Source organism: Sphaerodactylus townsendi, linkage group LG17 (genome assembly GCF_021028975.2).
Source record: "Sphaerodactylus townsendi isolate TG3544 linkage group LG17, MPM_Stown_v2.3, whole genome shotgun sequence".
Taxonomy (NCBI): Eukaryota; Metazoa; Chordata; class Lepidosauria; order Squamata; family Sphaerodactylidae; genus Sphaerodactylus; species Sphaerodactylus townsendi.
This window is the reverse complement of record NC_059441.1, coordinates 7,910,152-7,917,755: the sequence shown is the minus strand read 5'-3', so window position 1 is coordinate 7,917,755 and position 7,604 is coordinate 7,910,152.

Below are 7,604 nucleotides of genomic sequence, written 5' to 3'. Positions count from 1 at the left end.
TAACTTTGCTTCTTAATGTTGGGGGTTTTTTTTTCCTGTGAAGGGGTTAGTGATGGAATTGTCTGTTCCCTGCTGAAGTTCTGAAATATTTTGTTCCATGTGAAAACAACTGTAGTCTTAAGGGGGGGGAAACCCCCAAAATACAGCCCTTCTGCTCAGTAGTGTTAAGCACCAGTGGCTGCTGTTTTCATGACTGATTTGGACACCTTTTTTTCCTGTGAAGGAGCCACGTGCTTTATCTTCCTGTGTAAACCGGCTGATTGTACGGATGCTTCTCTAGAGTACTTTAAGTGTACGGACATGGTATATAGCCTGTCTTTGCAACCGGTGTTTGACTCAGGCTGTTCTTGCCTCTGTGAAAGAGAGTTACAGGCTTTTAATAAGTAGGCCGACAGCATCAATCGAGAGGCTGAAATGGATTGGTTCGCCTGACTTTTCTCTGCGTTCATTATGGGATATGTTTTGGCCTCGATCTCAAAGACTTTGTTCACTTCAAAAAGGGCAAGCTTTCGTTCTGTTGTTTTTTTTTAAGGAAGAGAGGCCCCGTTCTCGGCTTCCTTTGCTTCCCAGAGTTTCTGTGGGCATAATAAACGAGAAGATGCCCGCCGGAAACAGGCAATATAGCGAACCCTTTCACCCTGGCGAAGCCTCGTTTCATTCAGTTGGTGTTTTTTGACGTTTGCATACCTAGTTACAAATTTGGATCTCTTCCACACACACACACACACGAAAGGCGAATCTTCCTTGGACCGAGCGCTCTTCCTGTACAGTATTTGTAAAATACTCGTCCGCTTTTTTTCGAAGAAGTGTAGTTTTTTACGAACGGGGTATTTAAACCTGTCCCAAAGCGCATTTTCTCCACTTCTCGTTTCTAGTTTACATGAAGGGAGTCCATTAGTTCTGTGAGCCAAAACGGATGCACAAGTAAACGTTTAGCTCTATCAGTGCTCTGGTGGTGAACAGCTTGAAGAGAACACCTGCAAAAGTTTCGAGGATGATAGGAATGGCTTGATTAGAACGAGTCACATGTTGGTGAGGGTTGAAGATCCACAGATGTCTCAGTTTTTACTTTGCTCCCATTTGAACGCAACTTCATATGTATAACCTTTTTTTTCCCTCCGGGTTCTAAGGAATTGTTAGTGCGTTCCTATGGCCTTACGAGTAATTTTTTTTTCCTGTTCAAGTAATACTTCCTTGGCTCACCTTAATGCAGTATCCTAAATTCTGAGGGACCCAACGTGCCCTCGAAACGACCCGGGTTTGGGGTTTTGTGACACGCAATTGTTCTACCCCAAGGTGGAGCACGTTTTTCACTCTTCCAGAGGCATCAGGTAGAAAGGCTCCTGCAAATAAATATGGACTGGTCATCTGGCTAACGTGTGAACCTAACCAATAACTCTGTACTGATCCTGTGTAAAAAACGAAAAGGGTTGGGGGGGAGGGAGGGGGCGTTATTTCAAGTGAACTCTTTTATAACTATGTGCGTCTCAAATAAAATTACATAATTAAGTGTTCAGTCTTTGTGTGACGTAGATCGACGACACCAGCTCTAGCGGGGAAAATTGTAACTGCCTGGGGTAGGTTAAGAGCTCACGTATCTAATCTGGAGGAACCGGGTTTGATTCCCAGCTCTGCCGCCCGAGCTGTGGAGGCTTCTCTGGGGAATTCAGATTAGCCTGGGCACTCCCACACACGCCAGCTGGGTGACCTTGGGGTAGTCACCGCTTCTCGGAGCTCTCTCAGCCCCACCCACCTCACAGGGTGTTTGTTGTGAGGGGGGAAGGGCAAGGAGATTGTCAGCCCCCTTGAGTCTCCTGCAGGAGAGAAAGGGGGGATATAAATCCAAACTCTTCTTCTTCTCTTCTAGGTTGCTAGGATGTGGTCCAGCGCGCCCTTCAGGAGATCTGTCAAGCCCTTTTCTGTGGTGTATAACAAAAATTACACAGACCTGCTGGTTTCTTGCTGCATTCAAAGCATCTGTGCCCCCTTTTCTGTGGTCTTCACGAGGGCACAGATGCGGCTCTTGAGGCTAACTTGCACTGCAAGAATCTGTCCGAGGCAGTCATGGTAGACCAGAATCTTCCTCGTGAGCTGGTGCTGCTTGTTGAAAGGACGAGGATCACGATTCAGAGTCATTAGCTCTGGGCGTCCGATGTGCTCCTTAGATCGGCAGACACCTGTGCTGTGAGATGCCCCAGTCATAGGTGTCCAACTCGCACCCCTCCAGATCTTATGGACTACAGTTCCCATCATCCCCTGCCAGCATGATGCTGGCAGGGGATGATGGGAACTGTAGTCCATAACATCTGGAGGGCCGCAAGTTTGACACCTGTGCCTCACAGGAGCAGCAGTGGCGTAGGAAGTTAAGAGCTCGTGTATCTAATCTGGAGGAACCGGGTTTGATTCCCAGCTCTGCCGCCTCTGAGCTAAGTGGGAGGCTTATCTGGGATCTAGATAGCCTGTGCACTCCCACACATGCCGCTGGGTGACCTTGGGCTGGGGCCACAGCTCGGAGCTCTCTCAGCCCCACCCACCTCACAGGGTGTTTGTTGTGAGGGGGGAAGGGCAAGGAGATTGTAAGCCCCCTTGAGTCTCCTGCAGGAGAGAAAGGGAGGATATAAATCCAAACTCCTCCTCCTCCTCTTCCTCTTCTTCTTCTTCACAGGGCCCCGGGGAGGGGGGGTAACGGTTGCCAAGAAGCACATTGCTGCTAGTTGTGCGAACCGATGTGGTAAAAACGGGAGTCTGCAGCGAAACCAATGACGCTTAGCACGGTTCTGAAATCCTGCTTTCGTCGGAAACAAATTGTCCTGCTCCAGTTGTGGGTGGGAAAGTGATTCCAGCAGGCCTAGCTTGTAAACCAGGGGCACTGAGCTTTCCCTCCCCGCCAGGGTGGGCTATTTGTGGGCCAGGCAAAGGTGGTCTGTGCATTCTGAAGCCACTGTTCATAACCCAAGGTTGAGCTCAGTCACCTTCGGATGCCTCCTGATGACTCCGGCCCAAAGCGTGGCCCAGAAATCTTCCACTGAGAAATGTTGCTGCAGCGGCAGCTGTTGCAAGAGACCGGTCTTTCCTGCTGGGCTGATGACCTTGTCTAGCCCCCTGCCGCAATAATTGGGGTGTGCTGAAAAGGCCTCCGTGGGTAGCACAGCTTAGCAATAACTGATAAGCAAAGGAAACAGCTCTGTCAAAACTGTTCGTCCCTTTTGCATCTGGTCTTTTTGCAGAAAACATCGGAATGGGTTGGTGGATCTTTGCAAACCAAGCACAGGATCGGATCAGCCGTGTCACTTCCTCGGGGTGACTTGCAGGGTTTCCCTGACTTCTTGTAACAGGAAACTTGCTGGTCTTTATTACTTCATCTCTTCGTGTTCAATTTCCTCCTGTAATCCTGTACCAGAGTATCTCCTTCGAGATGGACGGCAGAGTCTCGGAAGACTAGAGGTTGCTGCTGCTGCTGCTTCTGCTTAAAAACTTTGCTCTTGCCCTACAAGGACTGTTAGGGGCTGCGTGTCTGCAGTTCACTCAGCACAGGGTAGCTAAGATGTTCAGGTGGAATTGGGCTACGAGGGGAGAGCAGCCTCCAAAACTCAGTTTGGGAAGGATGGTCTGTGTGTTAGGAGACATTCGGCCCATCACACTCCTCACAGGCGCGGTGCAGTGATTAAAAGTGGCCCGCTCTAATCTGGAGAATTGGGTTTGGTTCGCGGGCCCCGTCTGCAGCCCCCACAACAGACCTTCGGAACTATTCTGGGATGGAGACCAGATGAGCCCTCACTCCCTGCCTTCTGGGTAGTGGCTGCCGGAAGGCCGATGCTGGGGCCGAGGCTTCGAACCCGTCCTGGCGGGGGCATCTGGTCACTGGGAAAACAGGATGCCTGACCAGAAGGACCCGCCTTGGTCAGCTCCTTGGCCCCCTCTTCTCCACACTATCTATTTGTTTATTTAATTTGGTATACCGCCCCATCCCCGAAGGGCTCTGGGCGGTGTACAACATACAACCACATAAAACCATCCCCTCGGGGATAGGGCGGTATGAAAATCTAATAAAAAAAAATAATAATAATAATAAAATCATTGTAATCATTTCCATAATTATAATAAAAACAGCACTAGCGGGGGACCCTCATACTGAAGTGAAGCGGGGTGGGGGGGCGGGGTAAGGGGGCCCCCACGCAACAGCAAGCAGAGGAAGGAAAGTTCAATGTATTGTCGAAGGCTTTCACGGCCGGAATCACTGGGGTGCTGTGTGGTTTCCGGGCTGTATGGCCGTGTTCTAGCAGCATTGAGAGAACACGGCCATACAGCCCGGAAACCACACAGCACCCAAGAGGAAGGAAACTCCACACCACAGCACTGCAGACGTCACTCAGGTTCACGGAACTCCAGAGCACCTTGGCCCGCCGGCCTGCCCACCGGAGCCCGGCTGCTGCACACGGACCTGATGCAGTCAGTCTGTCCATCTTCCTTTTCTTCCAGATGTCTTTCTATTTACCACTTCCCTCTGAGGGCTTTTCTCTCTCATTTTGTGTAGTCCCCTAACTCGGCTCCGTGCGGCTTTTAACTCAAGTAGCTAACCTAAGCAGCAGTAAGGAGGCTGGAGAAGTTAACATTCCAGAGAGAGAGCAGCGAACCTGTGCTGTGAAACAATCTGCTTCTGTGTATTAACGTACCTGTCAAAAGTACAAATAAAGTGGAATTGTTTACTTTGAGAGAAATTGATCTGGAGCTCAGGAAGTCTCTTCTTTGTGCAAGAGCGATCTTTTGCTACGTCCATACCCTGCCTTGTCAGTTTCTCCTGGATATTCAAAGAGATTCTTAAGTAGTGGAGTAAAAAACAGCACGCAGGGATGCTGAGTTGCTTTCGTTTCAGATGTACTTTGTTTAGCTAAAAGGTGGGAAGGGTTACGTGGGGGGGAAACCAAGAAATGCCGGACTAGCAAATGCACAGTTGATGCTACACCTTGCCTAATTCTATCTGACCAGGAGGGCATCTTTATCTTTATTAACCTTTAATAGGCATAAAGACCAGGAGGGCATCATCTCCTGTTCTGACCTGTCACAAAGAAAGTCAGGTAAGGTATTGTCAAAGGCTTTCATGGCCGGATTCAACTGGGTGTTGTGGGTCTTCACAGCCCGTAAAAACCCGCAACAAAGAGTCAGGTAGCTCTGTAACCTCACACGTGTGTGCTTCTCAGCACGTGTAGGCAGTACAAATCTCTATAGCCGGCTGCGCTTCCGCCCTCGGGCTCCCCTCAATGGAACGTCATCGATTTGGCCGCTAGGTGGCAGCATTGCCTCGCCCTGCTTGGGAGCGTCACAGCGAATCAGGTCCCCAGATTGTATGAGCCGGAAGTGTCCCCCTGAATCACCGCCCCCGTTTTGTAGTCTTCCCTTCACCACATGGTACTTGAAAGTGTTACCGCTAATGGGGTCCCCCATGCCTCCGATACCGGAAGCGCACCCAGAATCACCCCCCCCCGTTCTGTAGTCCACCACACGGAACCCCAGAAATGCAACGCCTAATATGGTCCCCTGTGCCACACAGACCGGAAGTGTTTCACAGAATCATCGCCCCCCAGTTCTGTAGTCTTTCCCCCCCACACACACCGCTCCGTGCTGCGAACTGCCCCAGCCGAAGACCGGAAGCGCGACACAGAATCGTCCCCTCCCGCCCCCCCCCGCCCCCGTTCTGCAGTTCCATCCTAAATGTAACATCAATAACATAACAGTCCAAACATCCCGCTAAAATGATAAAAAACGTGCAATTAAAATGGCATTTTGGGTTAATTACACGTGGTTCGACACGATCCCCTCCCGACCCCCACAACCCCCCCCCGCAGGGAAGGAAGACGGGCCAGCTCTGAAGAAGACACAGCAAAGCACCCCCGGGGGCATGGCAGGAGATCCTGCGGCACCAAAGGAGCCCCCACAAAGGCCCCCTTTCTCACCCGCCACCCTCCAGGACCACGCCCCCCTGAGCCCGCCCTCGTTGGAACGTCTATTGCCGGCAACGGCCCTTAACACGATCGTTATAGCGATCGTAATAACAACAATGGTCTTTAGCACGATCGTTATAGCGATCGCTATAGCAGCAATGGCCCTTACCACGATTGTTATAATGGCAGTGGCCGGCAATGGCACGTAACACGATCGTTATAACAGCAATGGCCCTTAACACGATCGTTATAGCGATCGTAATAACAACAATGGCCGGCAATGGCCCTTAACACGATCGTTATAGCTATCGTTATAACAGCAATGGCCTTTAGCACGATCGTTATAGCGATGGTTATAATAGCAATGGCCGGCAATGGCCTTTATTATTATTATTATTATTATTATTATTATTATTATTATTATTATTATTATTATTATTATTATTATTATTATTATTATTATTATTATTTATTGAGCTTTTATACCGCCCCATCCCCGAAGGGCTCTGGGCGGTGCACAGCATAGAAGGCAACAATGTAAGCAGTTAAAACATTTAAAAGCAGCGAAAACATAAAAACATTTCTAATAAATATAATAAGTTACAATAAGATAGGTGGCGTTCGTTATAACAGCAATGGCCTTTAACACGCAGCCACGGTCCCCTGGAGTCACAGAACAAGAGACCACCAGACAGTTGCTGTTTTTTTTATATGAATGAGTTTTTACATGGAAGAAAATAAAGAATGCCTGTCTGCTCTAACCCTCACATAGTTACATTGCTCAGCACCAGGTGACCTCCCCATGGTACCTGCCTAGCAAGGCAGAGATTCACCTCTCCTGGTAAATCTCAACAAAGAAGATATGCCTCTGAGTGTGTGAGTGTGTGTGTGTGTGTGTGTGAGAGAGAGAGAGAGAGAGAGACAAAGGAACACACATAACTTTATAACTTCTACCTACCTAGTCTCACACAAGCAATGCCGGGGTTAGCTGACCAATAGCTTAATCAACAAACTGGCCATAAAACTCTGACCTCCGTAACTAATTAGCATGCACATAGTTAACCCCTAACTGAATTGTGACAGACATTTTCAAATCCCCCCCAAAGTGCTAATCTGGGATCCTCGCCTAACCCAAGCCAGTAGGGAGGAAATAGCCCAGGGGGGAGGGGGGGGCAGTTGTGGCAGGAGGGCTTGCCGAGGATCCCTTGTTTTCTATGACTGAGCACATTTTGTGGTCTGGCCCTGACCGGAGCTGCTCTGACTCTCGTTTGGTTGCGGTCCAGCCCGTGAGCAACATTTGTGCGAAGGTGTGTTTGCAATTATCCCTGCAGCCGCGAGAAAAACAAATCAGCCAAGTGCTGGTCATCTGAGATTGATATTTCCGCCAGCTCATCACTAAGGATCATGCTAGGAAAATCCCCGGCCGTAGTCACTTCCTGCGTCAGCTTTTTCTCACACTTATGCAGAGTTCCTTTATGGGAATTACTCTGCAAGCAGTCTGGACTGGATGTCAGCATTAGTTCAGGACAGGCTCTGACCACGCCGCTGTTTCCTAGGTACTGCTGTCAGCAAATATTTCGACCCTGGTATTGCCCTCACACAGTTCACCTAGGAAAGATTTGTTTTGCCTTCTAACTGTTATGATATGTTGCCTTGAGCCGTGGG